This window comes from Monodelphis domestica, chromosome 1 (assembly GCF_027887165.1).
Source record: "Monodelphis domestica isolate mMonDom1 chromosome 1, mMonDom1.pri, whole genome shotgun sequence".
In the NCBI taxonomy this organism is placed as follows: domain Eukaryota; kingdom Metazoa; phylum Chordata; class Mammalia; order Didelphimorphia; family Didelphidae; genus Monodelphis; species Monodelphis domestica.
The window spans coordinates 149878107-149895923 of NC_077227.1; the positions used below are offsets into that span (position 1 = coordinate 149878107).

At 37.0% G+C, this 17817-nt stretch overlaps 1 protein-coding gene and 1 long non-coding RNA gene across 5 annotated transcripts in view; one reads left to right on the plus strand and one right to left on the minus strand.

Annotated features, from left to right (window-relative positions):
* The window catches only part of RORA (RAR related orphan receptor A), an 898340-nt gene that overhangs the window by 402231 nt on the left and 478292 nt on the right, over positions 1-17817 (minus strand). The gene's annotated exons all lie outside the window — the stretch shown is intronic.
* LOC103097193 (uncharacterized) lies at positions 8476-11024 on the plus strand. The gene is made up of 2 exons (XR_460590.3): positions 8476-8540; positions 9281-11024. It is a non-coding gene; the product is annotated as an uncharacterized LOC103097193 (long non-coding RNA).

Consider the following 17817-nt stretch of genomic DNA (forward strand, 5'->3'; position numbering starts at 1 on the left):
CAGTGAAGGAACTGAGCAGATGCTTTCTTTCCACCTCCCCCCAACAGATCCCTATTTCTACCCACTTTTCTCTTTAGTCTGCCTTGCCTTCCCCCAAATTTTTATTTTTTTTATCTTTACCCTCATTTTGTAAATAAAGCAAATATCCATCCATCCATCTATGTTTCTATACATCTATCTAATAAAACAACCTTGGCCTGACCCACCTAAGGTTAATTGATTCCACTAAAATAGAACATAGGATAAAATGATATTGTGTGGGGGGGCAGTTAAAATTTTAGCAATATAGTTACAAATGAAGGATGTGCTCTTAGATAACCATATTGTCACAAACTATAAAAACTTAAAATCAGTCTTTCCAGAAATGACACCAGAGCTGGGTGAGGTGGGGCTACTGAAACTATCCTAAACTATCCTAGACTTGGGCTGGGCTGCTTGAATATGCTAACAGACCCAAGATGTGAAGTTTTGACAGGCCATAATAGCTGAGGGTCCCCAGAAGTCTGCAGCAGCTGAATGAGGATTGGACTTCCACTGGTTGGCTTGAGAATGAGAAGCAAAGAATTCTGTGACATCCTGGAAGAGGAGGAGTGGGTGGGAAAAAAAGTCTCTTTCCTCCCTCCCTAACAATATTCTAACATCTACTGCATGATCTAGATGCAGATGATAACTCTCAGATTCATTTGGCTATGATTTCTCAGAACAACAAGGACAGCACAACCCACACAACAGCAGCATCTATTGACCATATCTGGGGAAGGTACAATCCATCTCCCCAAAAGAACAGAGTGATGGAAAAGTACTTAGTCCTATTCCAACATGTAGGAGGAGGAGAGTGAGAGAAAAGAACTGTAATATGATGATTTCGGAGAACAATTTTCTTGACTCCCTGGTTTCAAGTTCTCTCACCCCTACCCCTCCCAACACAACTACCTCGGTTTCCTTGGGCAACTCACACTGGACTTCATTTTTTTCATTAATAAAAGAAGATGCTTGGACTCTAAGGTTCTAATTTCAGATTTATGGGTTAGGTAGTGCAGTGGCTAGATTGGTGAGCCTGGAGTCTGGAAGATTTGCATTTGAATCTGGCTTCAGATACCTGGGATCTGCATAACTCTGGGCAAGTCATTTAACCTTGGTTTGCCTCTATTTCCTAATTTGGAAAATAGGATAATACTTACCTCAAAGGTTTGCTTTGAGGGTTGAATGGGTTAACATGTGAAAAACTCCTCACAAGCCTTAAAGAGCTATAAAAATGGTAGCTATTATTATCCTAGAACAACTTAAAGGACAAAGATTTCAAAGTTGCCCAAGTTGGGTGAAAAATGGGCTAAAATATTAATTTTTTTCTCTTCTCTTTTTCTTTGTGTTCCACAAATAGCTAGCTGGAACAATTAACTTGATTGTCTTTGTTGTGAAGCAGGCTGCTTATCAGTGAACTGTCTATGTAAAGTACACCCCAAGAAGACAAAAAAAAAAGACTCAAAATTGGGCATCTAGGATACAGTTGGACCAAGCTTTTTGGATTGGTGGAATGGCCTTACCCTAATATCTTGGCTTGGGGTGGGGCTTGGCTATAAAGTATTAAGGCCATGATTGTGAAATTGCATTGGTTGGCTGCCTACGGCAGAACTAGGAGCAATGGGTGGAAGTTGTGAATAGGCAGATTTAGGCTTGAGTAAGGAAAGATTTCTTAAGAATTAGAGCTATCCCAAAATAGAATAGGTTGCCTTGGGAAGTAGAAGGTTCTCCTCATTGAAGGACTTGGAGCAGAGGCTGGCAGACTTGTTGGGTATGATTTCTCTAGGATGAAATAAAACTCCTTTGAGATTTAAATCTCTTCACAATCTGGCCTTCCTACTTATCTCATCTTCTTTCACATTATACTCCTTCGCTCACTCAGCCTTTCAGCTCATAATGGCTTACTTGCTGTTCTGTAGGAAGCACACTCAAGATCCAGACTGCCTGTATTTTGTGATGGCTGCCTTCCCATGATGAAATGAACTGTCTCTTTGTCTCTCCCTTTTGGAATTCCTGTATTTCCTTCAAGATTCAACTCAAGTCCCACTTTCTACAGGAATCCTTTCTTTCTATATACTCTACTCCACCAAGTTTCCAGTATCCTTCCTCACAAAACTCTATTATACAGGGATCAGTGGACAGATAATCAGGCCTAAAGATGGAAGGTCCTGGTTTCAAATCTGGTCTCAGATACTTTCTAGCTGTGTAACCCTGGGCAAATCATTTAACTTTAATTGCCTTGCCCTTACCACTTCTCTGCCTTATAACCAATCCTTTGTATCAATTCTGAGACAGAAAACAAGGGTTTAAAAAACAAAACTATGTTGTATTAATTTTCTACATATTATTTATATACTTCGGTATGCTCTTTTTTCTCCTCCATTAGATTGTAGACTCCCTGATGTTAGGGTTTGTCTATGCATCCTCAGATCTTAGAATAAATAGTGACTGGCACATAGTAAGAGTTAAGCAAATGCTTGGGAATGAAAATGAGGATGGTTCTTGTAGGTTGGATTAGGCTGTATCTAAAAGTCTCTTATAATGATGTGATTCTGGGAGCAATTTTATGAGAGGCTATGCCTGACCTTTGAAAGAAATATTTGGAAAGAAGATAGTGAACATATCTCTCTCTGTGTGTCTCTGTGTCTCTGTGACTCTCTCTCTGTCTCTGTCTCTCTGTCTCTGTCTGTCTGTCTGTCTGTCTCTCCACCCTCCTAGGTAATGTCTAGAAGTAAGGAAGGAAAGAAGGAAAGAAAGAAATTACATTGTAATTGCTTAGTGTATAGTTTGTATTTTCTAATCTGTACATGTGCTACATCTAGAATGTAAATACCTTCAATGCAAAGATTGTTTCATTTATCTTTGAATCTTCAGTACCTTACACTAATAGATGTTTAATTAATCTCTGTTGAATTGACTTGCATTAGAAAGGAGGGAGAGAAAAAGGAAGTGGGTTAGTGAGAAGCAGATAGGGAAGAGAAAAGGAGATAAAGCAAGGAAGAAAGAAGGAGGTAAAAAGGAGGAGGAATAAAGGTAAAGGAAACAGGCTTTATTCAGCTGTATCTGGTTGGTATAATGCTAGGTACTACTCTTTAAAATATTGAAAATATGGAAATGCTTTATAGGTCTTGTTTAGTTTTCAATGTAAATAGTAAAGGGAGTGAAGAGGCAGGGTGGAAGGAAAATGGGAATGGGGTGAAAGAGTAAAGACAAACTTCATTTAATTTCCCCTAAATTCAGTCATATGACAAAAAATTTCATAGCTATGCTTTTAAGTGGTAAGATAGAAGGAAAAAGATATTTTGAGCCCCTTGTTCAAGTGCTATGGGCTCCAAAGAGAGATTCCTCTTTATCATTAGAAATTGTGGGGGTATTTTTTTCAATAAGATGTCTTTCTTTTTGTGCTATTTGGGCCCTCCCCTCTTTAGGGGTGTCCTAGCTCTCTATCAGAAGATAGAGATTGTGCTAAGCACAAGGGAAGAACTGCACTTAGCACCAAGTAGGTGTTAAATGCTGCACTTTGCAGAATGGACTTTAGCTTATCTGTGAAAAAAAAAAAGTTCACTGATTTTCTTTCATGGGAGAAAGGAAAAAAGTCCCCTGGATTGAATCTCCTTTATTCTTAATTTTGATCTACTATTATATAGATAGATTTAAGTATTTGTAGGAAGAATACATTTAGTGATAAATTTTAGCAACACATTTCCATAACAAGTTAGTGACCTCAGTGGGAGATTTGTGTGAACTGTAGACTCAGATATGCTAAGGTGTATAAAAATATCGGCCCCATCTTAGTTCTCATCCACTTACCCACACGCACACACACACACGTGCATGCGCACACACATATACACACACACCCCTTCTTTCCTCATCTATTTGTAAGGCGATTTGTGATGTCATTGAATAGATAGCCACCTTCTTCCTAGCAGTACATATCATTAGTTAGCATCTAAATATCCTGGTCTTGCACTCCATTACTCCATCTCTAGTTTCCTGCTCCCACTGAAGAATGAGATTTTTAAAAACAGGGAGATGATGATTCTTACATGGCTCAATCCAGAGATCTATCCTTTTGATTTATGCTATTACTTGAACTGTGGTCCTTGAAAGTAATACCATTGTAACCATAATGAAGGTGAAGGTTAGTTAACTAATAAATCCTTCAGGACTGTGCTCTGATGTTGAAGAACTTTTCATTAAACTGTGCTGTTACATGGGAAAGAAGTCTTTTAAAAGTAACATGACACAGATGCAAATCCACTATGGAATTGGCCAAGTCAGATAAACACCATGTGCTAAGGCTTAAGTTTTCCATAAACAATAACACTACTCACTCTGAAAGTAGTACGAACAATTATTCTATCACTTCCTTCTGGGGTAGGGGGGAGCAGGAGAGAAGAACTAAAAACCTGACAGTGATTCAATCAGAAAATGCAAATCAGGTCAAGTTTCTTACAGATCTATGAGATTTCCCTTGAGACATTTCTACAGCATCTCAGCATCAATGTACCCTACTGAGTACAGGCCTTTTAATGTAAAATAGAAGGGAGCCAGTTCTTCACAACTGGGTCTTTTCCAATGTCAGTGGGCACTTTCCATGGAATCCAAGTCATCCACTTGCACAGGCAGGATCTTAATTTGATTTCTATACCTGAAAGGGTTCTAAGCTGCATGAAGTAATGGATTTCCTATTGCTTTTTGCTTAACCAGCCAGGGGGATATTATTCTGTTAATAAGGTCTGAAGTGAAAGCCAAAGGAAAAAGCAGCCTGTTAATGGGCCCAAGCTCATTGAAGCTTTGGCCATGACTGGAAGCTGCTCTAAGTCCAAAAGCAAGGAAGTTAAACATGGTATTTCCAATGAAGGAGGAGGGAATCATATGCTGGGTAGTCACATTCCTAAGGTGGGGTGCCCTTGCTGCTTTGGGGAGTAGGTTATTTAGAATTTCCCAATGATGCCTCCCATATGTACTTAATAAATGCTTATTGAGTAAATGTGGAAAGTTGACAAGAAGTTATAAAATTATTATGAATTTATTTATAGAAATGGATAGGATTTTTTTGGGGGGGACAAAGTTTCAAGAGTTTCACAGTTTAAATTGTGGTCTCTGAGGTCTCCTTCCTTCTCTCTCCTCAAAGTCTTCCTTTAAGGCTCAGCTCAAGTACCATCTGATATGGGAAGGTTTCCTTGATTTTTCCTTTTCATGGGTTTCTACTTTGTCCCTTCTCCAATGTACCCCAATGACAAAATATGTACATATATTTCTGTCTCTTTCCACTATTCCTGATATAAAATGGGATTTGTCAGTGTTGGCCAGTCAAGCAGGAGAGAGGCACACAAACGTACTGTTGTTGGAGCTTTGAAGAATTCCAACCACTTTGGATTTAAATTTTGAATAAAATAAAAAAAATTGTGGCTAAGCTATCTAAACCCTTTGATACAGCAGTTCTAGAAGATAGAATTTAATATAAGACATTGAAATAGTCCCATTAGCACTCTGTGGTTTAAGAGAACTGTAAACAATGTGAGTAGTCCTCCTTTGGGAATAGTTAAGAAAAGCTATGGTAATATGACTATAATACACAGGTGTATACACACACACACACACTGACAAATTTATTTTTTGAAACCCTCAGATTAAACTTTGTCCCAGATCAAACATCAAACCCTCAAGTTCCTGTCAATCACACAAGCCAGAACTCAGCTGAAGACAATCAAAACCTCAAGCACATCTTAATCATTCAAGCTCCAGTGAATTCAATTAGCCAAATTGATGCTTTCCCTTTCTATATAAACTCCCCACTTCTGTAGATCATTGGAAGTCCCAGGATGGTGGTTCTGTGCAACTATTCAGATTATAATCTGTCTGCTCTGATTAAAGATCTTTGATACAACTACTTTAATAGTTCTGATTTATTTACAGGTTGATAATATATACATATATATATATATGCCTTCATACATTATATGAATATATTAGAGACTGGCCCTTTCCTACCCATGATGAAAGGATGATAGTCATACCCAAGAGGATATGAAGTTTGATCCCCAAACTGATTGGCTTGGAAGCTTTAGCGAGCTTCATTTTTCTTATCTGGGACATGTTTCCTCTCCTTAACCACCTGGTGGCTCTACAATCCTGAGGGCTTGCCATATTGGTTCCAGACTCATAATTGCTGCATGTGTTCCGTTGCCTTTAGCCCTCCTGGAAGTCAGAACTCTCGAACTCAAGCAATCCACTAGTTCTAGCTTTCATAGCAGCAAGAACTATAGGCATGAGCTACTATGCCTGATTTTAATAAAATATCACTGTGTAGTAAAAAAATGATAACTATGGAGAATTCAAAGAAATAGGAATATTTCTATGAAATGATGCAGAATGAAATGAACAAAAACAAAATATGCAATCTCTACAACAATCTAAATAAAATGGTCACTACAAGGAAATGGTAGAGAACATGTAACAAAAACATATTTTCCCCACAGTGGTTGAGAGGTGACTGATTTTAAAACAATATTGCATACTTTGTTCAATATGCTTTAATTGATTTTTTTCTTTATCAAAAGGATGATTTAGTCTGGAAGAGGGAATAGAAAATAACTGAATAAAAAAGACGAGGATATAAATGTGATGAAAGGCCTGGATGATAAAGACCTATTCCTTAAAATACTCTCAATATGCTCTGCCTATGTTCAAACCACATGGAGACTTGGGGAGACTCCTTTCCTTCCTTCAGAGGATGCACATATGTCTTTTAACTTTCATTTCAGTTTACTGCATGGTCATCATATTGACTGTTCAATTAGAGCTCCATCTGCATACACAAGGTTCAAACAAACACTCTTTTCCTCAGCAGCTAGTGAAAAAGCTAAACAAACCAGCAACAGGGTGCTGCCTCCCCCAAGCTGCCTTATTTCCCCATCCAGCCTCTATGTATCTGTGAATGCATGGCCAATTTTTTTTTCTGTTCTGGTTGTGTTTATTCTTCCATCTTAGGTGAATAAGTATTAAGAATGAGATGAACCAAGTGATTACAGAGAAGATTACATCAAAGACCCTTCATCAACCAAAGATGGTAGCAGCAATAGCTAAGCCTTGTAAGGATCTAACCTTGAGAAGTGATTTGCTTGACCTATTCCAACAGTGAATTGACCAGCTAAGGATGATACCACATCCTACAAGCAAGGGAGTAACCCATCCAGCAGCTAAGGCCATACTCAGAATTAAACCTGGAAGATAGGGGTGAGCTATATTTGATAGCCAATAATCCCCCAAGACCAAGGTAGAAAAAGAAAGTATTTGCTATACCTTCTCAGTAAATATACCTTTGAAGTTAATTGATAAACTGATTTTGATTGACTGGTAACTGATAGTGGCAGGCAATGCATCAGATGAGGGTTCATGAGCTACAGTGCTATGGAAATAATCCCATAACTCCTCAGTTTAAGCCAAAACTCTAAGAGGATATGCTGTGTAGGTAGCCTCTCTCTGGGAGATGAAAGACATCCTGTCATTTTGTGTATGGGTAGGGAAGATTAAACCCTTGAGCCCAACACTTAAATACCCCAAAAATAAACCAAAGAGATTGGGCTAAATGATTTCTGAGACCTGCCTTCAAATAAAAATTAGTGTGAGGAGTCTCAATATAATTTTCTTGTTCATATTGACTTCTAGTCTCCTAGAGATGGCCCTTGTCCACCAGTTTGAAGGCCTTTCTCTGGCAAAAGCTCGTGGTATGGAAGAAGAGCTGACAAGAGATGGCTGCAAGTTGTGACTATCCTCTGAAAAGTTGTGAAGTCTACTCCTAGCAACAGTGGGGTGGCTTAAACAACACATATAGACTCTCTTTTCTCAATGCAGGTCTTAGCTTGCATTGTGAAGGTTGTTGTTTTTAACTAGAGATAGGTAAATGCTGTAGATCAAAGCTATACATAGTTCTTTAAAGCTTGAAAAAACCAGGAACCCTCATGAGCTAGTTACAAGACAGTCTAGAGTAAGTGAAAACAACTTCATTGAGCATCTTCACAGTTTTTCAGGAGGGCAGAAAGAAGAAAGGAATTATTGACTAAGCATTTTAGACCCTTACAAGTGGAAGGCAGGATGATAAGAGTGAAACTTATTTAGTATACAGGGGGAGAGCTGAAGGTCAAGAAAGTAAATCTTCCTTCCCATGAGCATCTTTTTTTCTCTTAAATGCTACTCTCCCACCCCATGGCTTTTACACTTTGACTAGGGCTGAGGGGGAGGACTGGTAAAGATGTCTTACAGGAAGCCTTGAGAAAAACATGCAGAAGTTTCCATAAATACCAAAAAAAAACTTGCCATTTTATCAATCAAAACAAATTGGTTTTCTTGTTTTTTTCTGGCTATAATTTCAGGTGTTTTATTGCGTTTGTGTTTTATTTTTAATTCAATAAATCCAATTCTGTGCTACCTTTTTGAACATTTACAGGTATGAGAATAGAATCACTCATATGATGATGAGATCTGTAATTCCTTCAAATGAGATAAGATAGGTAAGTACTTTGCATACTTTTAAATCACTAGATAAATGTTCTCTATTGTTATTTCTTTTCTCGGTTGCCCCAACCTTATTACTCTCTGGCATCATTATGCCAATAGCTGACATTAATATTATTATTTAAGTTTTTAAAGAACTTTCTATCAATTATTTCCTTTGATCTCACAATCTTCCTGAAGAGTGCAAATATTATTATTCCCATTTTCTAGATGAATTTAAGAAAAAGCAAGGCACCTTCTTGCCCATATTAACCTATGGACATGTCAGACATCCATAAAGAGGTAGCTATAATATAATGGAAAAATCATTGCATTAGTAATCAGGAAATCTGAATTCTAGTCCTGGCTCTGTGACTATCCAACCAACACTTTTGACAAGTCATTTAATCTCTCAGGGTCTCTATCTCTTCATCTCTAAGAGGGACAAAATGGGTGTAATGGTCTCTAAGGTTCTGTGCAGCTAGAAGTAAATTTCTAAGATTCTCTGATCGGGGTGGGGTGGGCACTGCCAGAGGGTGTGTTTGTATCATGATATGCTCACCAGGTGCTGCTACTAATCTCTTGCCAGTGCACTCCTCATAGTTGCCAAGTGTTGACAAGTGCTTGCCCCTGCCTGCAGCTCTACTGGAGTTGGTTCTTGCCTTCAGGAACCACCGGGTGCCCAAAAATACGAGCAGGTGGTTTATTTCAGTGACCACGTGTCATCATCCCTTTCTTGTCTTTTAAATTCCCACAGGTCCCCTGGACACTGACCACTGGCCTTGGATTTTAGAGAACCTGTGTGCCCTACTCCCAACTTGGAATCTCTTCCTACTGTTAGCCTGTCTACTCCACTGCTCCACTCCTGTCCTCTGAATCCAACTCTCCATGGTTTGGCATTTTGGTCTTTCCGGATACTCAATGATACCATCCATGACTGATGGGATATGAAAGATGTTCAGTTCTGACTCTGTCCTAAATCCACAGCTTGGCTTCTACCTACAGCTCAGTGCTAGTGGGTATATGAATTGGTTAGCCAACAAACAATTTTTATCAAGAGCCTACCTACTATGTATCAGTCACTGCACTATGTAGGCACTAAGGACAGATAGTTCTTCCATGAGAGGATGAATCTTCCTGTCCCTTGAAAGCCTGAGCTAAGGCTGGAGACAAAATTTCTTGAACCTATTGAGTAGTTCATTAAACAAGAAAATAATTTATAGGAAAATAATTCCCATTTTTTTTCCTTTCAAAAATGACTCCAAAGCTACATATGAACTGGAATCTTTCTGTCCACTTATGCTATTAGCAAATTCCTTATATTCTTCTCTTCCCTGGTCACTGATGCTTTGAAGCAGTTTTGCACATGAGTCCTGGAGTATTACTCCGTATTAGTTAATGCCAATAAATTGGACTAAGCCAACTTGGTCACATGCCAGTTTGATCTGGATTAGAGACAGAGGCCCAGAGAATTCAAGTAGAGAAAGGCAGAGAGACAGAAAGGGACAGAGAGAGCCCAAATGAAAAGCTATTAGATGTCTTAGAATATCAGTTAAAATAGTTGTAAAAACAGGGAAAGACTAGAGGATCTTCAAGGTCCTTCTCTGCTCTGAAATGTTATGATTCTTTGCCTAGAGCTTCTGGGGATAGAGGTCTTTGGAAGTTTTGGAGGTCTATTTTTCTATTTATCTTTGTATCCCAAGTGCCCAACATACTGCCTTAATAAATGCTTGAGGAAATGAATTAAATGTATTCTAAGTTGGAGATCAAATTCATAGCAAGCAAGTCAATGCAAGCCTAGTATTTTTATATGACAGATTGAGAATCATGGGAACATCGAATCATGGAGTTAGAGCTAGTAGTGGCCTTAGAGATAAACTTGTATTATTTTTTCATTTTACAGTTGATGAACTGGAGATATCTAGAGATAAAGTGATTTGCCCCAAAACTCACAGATCATAATTGACCAAGCCAGAAACTGAACTCGGGTCCTCTGACCCCACAACCAGCATTCTTTCCATGGCAAAGATCAATTCAGTTTTAAGCACAGTGCCCAATGCCTAGTAGGCACGCAATCAATGTAGTCGAATGAGATTGGATTGTCATGCCTGGCAATCTGTTAGGTTAGGAAAGTTGAATCCTACTAGTAGAGGGCTAACTAGTCTCTAAGGAATGAGCCAACATTTGAATTACTAACCAACCAAGGTTCTGTAAGCCTAATGATCATATCTGACATAGGACATAGATATCCTCTAGCACCATCTAGCTAATCCCCAAAGCAAGTGAATTCCTAGCATCTGACTCCCTGTCCCTATGGAAATTTAAACACATGTGCAGGCACACACACACTCTCTTAGGTAAGACAAGGGTGGATCTTAGGGAAAAGAGAAAATTAAGAGTAACAAAGTTAAGTCTAAAGAAATCCACATAAATGTCAAACCCAAAGGCCTCAAATCAGAAAGAAAGAAATGCCTCAGCAGAGAAATAAATTTGCTCCCAAATGCCGTGTTGCTTATTTTGTAAAGGAAAATATTTTTTTTCTTCTCTCTTTTTAAAAAATCAACAACGCCTTGTTGAACTTCTTGAACCTGTTGAATAATTTGTATAATTTCAGGCTTCATAATCCCTAATTCCCTCTATCATTTTCCATTTTCTGCATTTCCTGTGTTGTATTTATCTATGAATATGTGGTAGATTGTAAACTCCTAAGAAGATAAATACCTGTTGACTGAAAAAAATTAATTTGAAAAAAAAATGTAAGCTCCTTGAGGACCAGGGCTATCTTTCTTTTATATCTATGGCCCCAATACTTGGGGATGGTACATAGTAGATTCTTAATCAATGTTTGTTGATTGATCAAGTAATTATTTAATTAGTTGACCAATCAGTTGGGCAAGCTAGACAAATTACTGAAAATAATGAATCATGTTTGAGGATCAATAAATGTTAGTTTTGTTTATTTTTTATTTTACTTATTTGTTGGATGAATTTATGATTGAAACTTTGGGAAAGGAGATAGAAAGGAGGTAAAAGACAATCTTTACTCTTGAGAAGCTCATATTTATTGAAAAGGATAATGCTTAAACAAATGGAATAACTAGAAGATAGTGTCTGAGGTGGAATGAAAATATTTCTGTATTTGGAGGGTCCATCTTAAAATTTCAGCTCTTCTGTGTGATAATGAACAAAGTACTTGACCTTTTTTGGGATTTAATTTTCTTTATTTTTCAGATGAGACTGTTAGACTATATGGCCCCTTCCAACTCTAAACCTATGATTCTATGACACTATAAAATAAAACAATCATCATCTGCTACATTATTGTGGTAGAATAAAATATTCTTAGCCTTTTCTTTTTTTTTTTTGTCATGGATCCAATTCAAAGTCTGATGAAACCTATAGACCTCTTTTCTGGAGTTTGTTTCTTGCCCATATTTGTAATTTCAGGAAATGATAAATTCCAGCTACAGATTAGCGAAAATAAAGATGTAACTTGGTTCCTTTCAAATTCATAGACCCTCAGAAATCTATTCACAGACCTCTTTAGGTCTCATGGACTCCAGGTGCTAGATTATAAATGCTGGAAGAGTTCAGAGAAGGGAGATACCAATGTGGTTTAGAGTTATCAGGAGAAGCTTTGTAGGAAAAAAAATACAATTGGGATTTGGGATTTGATAATGTTCTTGACTCAGTAGGGTATTTAGAAGTGAATTTAGACTATATACATTTATTACTTCCTGCTGTGGCCACAGTGGACAGGCCCATTCTTTGAAGTTAGAGGGACCTTTGTCCTTGAGTAAGCTCTGACAGACACAAAGGAAGAAAGGCAGTTAGCTCTGTGTGCTTTCATATTTAATAGCCTGTATAATATAATATTTCTTATTACCTTCTTGCTATTTGGAAGGGAGGAGGAAACACTGTGTTTTCTGCCTCCTCTATCAGCTTGAATTAGAATAATACCTCTCTGAAAAGATGACTGGACAGGGAAACAATTTTCTATCATGAACAAGGATGGACCTAATCTATTAAATTTTTGATCTGTTCTTTTCTAATAAGCAACACTCCCAGTGATCTTCAGATTTGGTACACATTTTGAAATGAAAAAGTCATGATTTTCTGAATTTTCAGGGAAGACTAGAAGAGCAAATTATTGATCATCTAATGCAAAGGAAATTAATTAGATATAGGTACTCTGAAAAAATCAGCTATAGAGACATCTAGGTGGTACCTCTCTGAGCTGGAACACAAAGAGGAGAAGAATGTATAAGGTTAGTTTGAAGATGTAATAAACTTCACATTTTATGAAAAAAAAAAAGCACTGGACCTGGATTTAGGAAGGCCTATATACTTACTGGCTATCTATCCCTGCATAAGTCACTTAACCTCTATCTGCCTCAGTTTCTTCATCATAAAAATGAGAATAATAATAGCACCAACCTCTTTGGATTGCTGTAAAGATATATATTTGTAAAGAACTTTGTAAATCTTAAAGCACTATATAAGCAAGGTAGCTAGTAGTAGTACTAGCAGCAGCAGCAGTAGTAGTAGTAGTAGAAGTAATAGTAGTTGTAGTAGTAGTAGTAGTGGTGGTGGTGGTGGTGGTGGTGATGGTTGTTTGTCCTTTGTTTCAAAGAGAACCAGTGACATCACAGGGAGATGTCTTAATTTTTGAGAGAATTCGATTAATGTGAGACAGAGTTGTACAAAGTCATCAGCCTCACTTCTGTAATCATCAAAATCCAGTGGCAAGACAAAAATCAGGACATCTGGTAATGGCCTGGGATGCAGTGGATGACCTGGGCATCTTTGATGTCTGACTAAGGTCTCCGTACAGTTTCAGCTGCCTTTATGGTCACTGGAACAAATTGTTCTGATCTACTCATTCTGCCTGGGGGAGTGGTAGTAGTACTAGTAAGAAGGATGTAGGGAAAAATGCATATAACTGACCATATCAATAACAAACCCAGTAGAAACCATATGATTATTTCAATAAATGTAGAAAAACCTTTTGACAAAAAACAACACTCATTCCTATTAAAATACTTAATAATATTGGAATGAATGGAATATTCCTAAAAATGATAAATAGCATCTATCTAAAACCATTACCACACATTATCCATAATAGAGATACACTAGAAGCCTTTTCAATAAAATCAAAGATGAAACAAGAGTGCCCATTATCACCACTACTATTCAATAATGTATTAGAAATGCTGGCTATAGCAATAACAGAAGAAGAAATTGAAGGAATTAGAATAGGCAATGAGGAAATAAAGCTTTCACTTGAAAGAAATTAAGCTAGGTATGTAATGCCTAGAAAATCCTAGAGAATCAACCAAAACACTAATCAAAAGAATGAACAACTTTAGAAAAGTTGCAGGATATAAAATAAACCCACATAAATCATCAGCATTTTTCTGTACCACCTATAAAGCCATGAGAGATAGAAAGAAAGTCCATTTAAAATAAGTGTAAACAATATAACATGCCCCGGAGCCTATTTGTGAAGACGAATTCAGGAACTATATGATCACAAAATATAATATTTCTCATACAAATAAAGTCAGGTCTAAACAATAGGAAAAACATTAATTGCTTATATGTAGGCCAAGTCAATATAATAAAAATTACAATTCCTCCTAGATTAATTTACTTATTCAGTACCATAACAATCAAACTACCCAAAAATTATTTCTTATACCTGGAAAAAATAATAAGAAAATTCTCTAGAAGAACAAAAGATCTAGAATATCAAGGGAATTAATTGAGAAAATATGAAGAAGGTGGTCTAGCTGTACTGGGTCTCAAATTATATTATAAAGTGGCAACATCTAAAACTATCTAGTACTGGCTAAGAAAGAGTGGAGGACCAATGGAATAAATTAGGTACTCAACATATATTGGTAAATGACCTTAGTAACTTAGTGTTTAATGAACTCAAAGATCCAAGCTTTTGGAAGAACTCACTATTTGACAAAAAATGACTGGAAAAACTGGAAAACAGTAAGACAGAAATTAGGCATAGATCAACACTGCATGCCATTTGCCAACATCAAGTCAAAATGGAAACATGATTTAGGAATAAAGGGGGATACTATAAACAAATTAGGAGAACACAAAACAATTTACCTGTCAAACCTATGATAAGGGAAGAATTTAGGTCAAAATAAGACATAGTAAACATTATAAGATGTGAAATTGATAACTTTGACTGTATTAAGTTGAAAAGTTTCTGCACAAACAAAATCAATACAACCAAGATTAAAAAGGCAAATAAACTGGGAATAAATCTTTATAGCAAGTTTCTCTGATAAAGTCTTCATTGCTCTGAGTCAAATTTATAAAAATAGGAAGCATTCCTCAACTGACAAATGGTCAAAGGATAATGAACAGGCAATTCTCAGATGAAGAAATTAAAACTATTTTTAATCATATAAAATTGTTTCAAATCACTATTAATTAGAGCAATCTGAATTCAAACTACTCTGAGGTACTACCTCATTCACCAAACTGGTTAACATGGCCAAAAAGGAAAATGATAAATGTTGGAGGGGATGTGGAAAAATTGGGACACTTTTGGTGGAACTGTGAACTGATTCAACCATTCTGGAGAATAATATGGAACCATGCACAAAGGGCCATGAAAATTTGCATACCCTTTGACCCAGCAATACCACTACTAGATCTATATCCCAAAGAGATTAAAGATGGTGGCGAAGAACCTATGTATACAACAGTATTTATAGCAATTCTTTTTGTGGTGGCAAAGAACTGGAAACAGAAGGGATGTCCATCAATTAGGGAATGATTGAACAAGTTGTGTTATTTGATTGTAATGGAATACCATTATGTCATAAAGAAGGACAAACAAGATGATCAGGGGGGAAAAAAAACCTTTTAAGACTTATATGAAGTGATGCAAAGTGAATGGAGCAGAACTAGAAGAATGTTGTACACAGCAACAACTATAATGTGTGATGGTCAACTATGAATGACAACTGTTAGCAACAGGGTAAGGATCCAGGACAACTCCAAGGGATACATGATGAAAAAGGATATCTACCACTATAGAAGGAACAGATAGAGTCTGAATGTAGACTGAAATATACCATTCTTCACTTTATTTCCTCCATGAATTTTTCTCTAGTGTAAGCTATATGTGTCTTGTTTCATTACACGACAAACATGAAAATATGTATTATATGATATGTATATAAAGTCTACAACTTCCATCATATTATCTGCCTTCTTGAGGAGGGGGACAAATGTGTAAGGGAAGGAGAAAACATGGATTATAAAATGTCAGAAAATTAATATTAAAAATTGTATTGACATAATCTGGAAAAAAATTTTAATTAAAATGCATGTAACACTTCTGGATTTAGGCTCTTTTTTAATTTAGGGGGGTAAACTAACAGGAAGTAGCTCTCCCATCCCTGTTTTTTGTCAAGCTCAAAACTGAATCTTCCTCTTTTCTCTGACTGCATGCCAGAAGCTGAAGCTCCATTTTAGGACTCACTTTCTTTTCCCCCATCCTTCTCCCTGTCTCATGTCTCTCTCTCCTGCATCTGTTTTTCTTTCCAATTGGTTTGGAGTTTAGAGACCACCTGACCATATGGTGTTCTTTCTAATGGGACAAAATGCTTTTGATTTACAATCTAATTCCATCTAATTTGCAGGAATACTTGAGTGTTTGTACCTTTAGGGTTATGGTTAAGTATTATATTCGCACTTTATAAAATAATCATTTTCAAAAGATTTGCATGTTGTATTAAGCTTGACATTTCCCCTTAAAATCCATGTGCTTCCTTGCAAGTGCTCATTTAAGTACCTCCTTAAGAGAAATCACATTCAGCTTGTCACAACCATATGTTGGCTATTTGCTTAAAGATCTCTAGGATTCCTGGATGGGGAGGGCAGTCAACTGAAGCTACAAATTCCTTCTTACCACAGTTTGTGTATGTGTGTGTGTGTGTGTGTGTGTGTGTGTGTGTGTGTGTGTGTGTGTGTGTGTGTGTGTGTGTGTAAAACAACATAGCAATGAGGGCAATCTTCATTTTGCTCTGCTATAATCATCAAAATTGTATCCTTAACCAGAGTCAGACTTCTATTGCCACTACCAACTCAAGACCTTTGTAACAGTGGGTCAGAAGATTCATCTTTGGGCACAAAGGATAGATTTAATATACAATTCTAAAATGTGTTTTTAATAAAGTGATCTCATCTATATAATGTAACACCATGTCACCACAGCCCAAGCTGCAAATCTGCAGATCACTCTGATTATTTCCCTTACTCTATCTCACTTCATAGACCTAAAAAATGTTTTTTGTAGAAATTATGACATCTCAAACTATATTATGTCCAAATATTCATCTTCTATGCACATATGCAAAGTTAATCCTTTCACTAGTTTTCAGAGTTACTGAACTTTTGATATTTGTTTGTAAAATATTAAAATATTTTATCCACCTAAAAACTGTGGAAGGATGGTTTTTGTCACACATGATAATCTTGTCACTGATTGAGCTCTCTCCTAGTAGATGGAGATTGATGACAGAGAAGTACAAGAATGTCAAAGTATGAAATCAAAATAGCCACAAATGGAAGGAATGGCAAGCTATTGGCCTTGATTTTAATCATTGTAGCTTTCATAGTTCTGTCACAAGACCAGCTTTCTGTGCAGGTAGAAGAGGTAGTCAGATCTATCATGCCTAAAGGATCTCAGAAGGATACCCCCAGTCTAGAAGTCTTTAAAATTCCTCCATTAGTGATGCATCATTTCTTTGTGTTTCAAAGAAGTTTTGATACTGAAGAATTTCTCTTCAATTTTAAGCATCCCATTGAAAGAGTAATACTTTCATATTTCATGTGTTATAGAGAGGGAATATTAGCTTATCACAATGCTCTTTAATTAGGCCAGCGAATGACAAGGCCTGGAAGGAATGGGTCTTAGGCATGTTGGGCAGGGTGAATTAACAACAGCATCCCCTACCTCCTACCTGGTCACATCAACTTGAATTGGAGTGTGTGGTATCTTTCCCCATTGTTTCCAATTGCCCCAAGTGATATGAGTGCTGACGAGCCAATAATACTCCTTGCTTTAATGCCCAGAAGCACTTTCAGTGTAAGAAGGAGGCCAGGCTGGTAACTCATACTATTCAGAGGCTGAGTTAGCTCAGACTGCTGGTATGCTGAGCCCTGTACCAGTTCTATGAGCTCCACTTTTTTTTTAAGCACTTGATTTAAATGAAGAAAGAAATTGGCTTATATTTTTAGCAGCTCCTGCTA